Below are 889 nucleotides of genomic sequence, written 5' to 3' on the forward strand. Positions count from 1 at the left end.
CCAATTTCAATTTTTCATGATAACTCTTTGCCCTAAGAGTGCTTCAATATTGATAAAAATGCACATTATCAGAATTATTAATCCAAACTCCATTTGGATGTCATTCAAGATACAATAGTGTGCCACGTGTTCCTTTAAAGTCAAGTAAGACGTAAATTCTATTTTAAGGACCTTAACCTTGACAAAATAGCACAAGTTTTGAACCATATTTTTAAAAAGAGATATGATGGGTTCTTATTTTCCTATCACTGTCAAGTTATATTAGAGATTACAATGAATTGTATGCTTTTCTGGCCATTTCACTGCGCCATGTTTTCAAGTGGCGTTACCTACCACTTGGAAGGAAAAAAAAAAGATCCCTGTAGCACATCAGAGGTTTAAGCAAAACTACAACTCTTGCTCTTCTTCCTAGAAGTTAGAAGCAGGTAGTTTTTCTAAATTAATTTGTTATTTATTTAAACATATTTGAGAGGAAAATCGCTGGTAGATTTCAGATGTAGGGGCTTGTAATATAAGATAGTAAATATAATAGATGGTATAATTTCAGAAGTCAATGTAAGAAACGGGCTCTTTTTTGCACAGGTTTTACCACGACCACAAGGTGGGGCCCCCGTGAAGCCGCAGCCTGCAAACGCTCAGCTGCACCAGCCTGACAGGAGGAAGGGAGCGCAGTGGCGATGCTGGATGCTTATGAAGTAAAAGAGTACAGTAGAATGAAGGATTATGTTGTAACCCCAAGCCGCCTTCTGCCTCTGTTAGCTTTTCCCTTAAGGGTAGGGAGAGCTTTTGGAATTCTTGCTATTCCTCCTGCCATGTCACACTGTTCTCCCATAGAAACAATCCTATTCACTATTAAACACATCTGCCAAAAATAAAAGTTAAAAAAAAA

This window comes from Cariama cristata, unplaced genomic scaffold (genome assembly GCF_000690535.1).
Source record: "Cariama cristata isolate BGI_N322 unplaced genomic scaffold, ASM69053v1 scaffold7974, whole genome shotgun sequence".
In the NCBI taxonomy this organism is placed as follows: domain Eukaryota; kingdom Metazoa; phylum Chordata; class Aves; order Cariamiformes; family Cariamidae; genus Cariama; species Cariama cristata.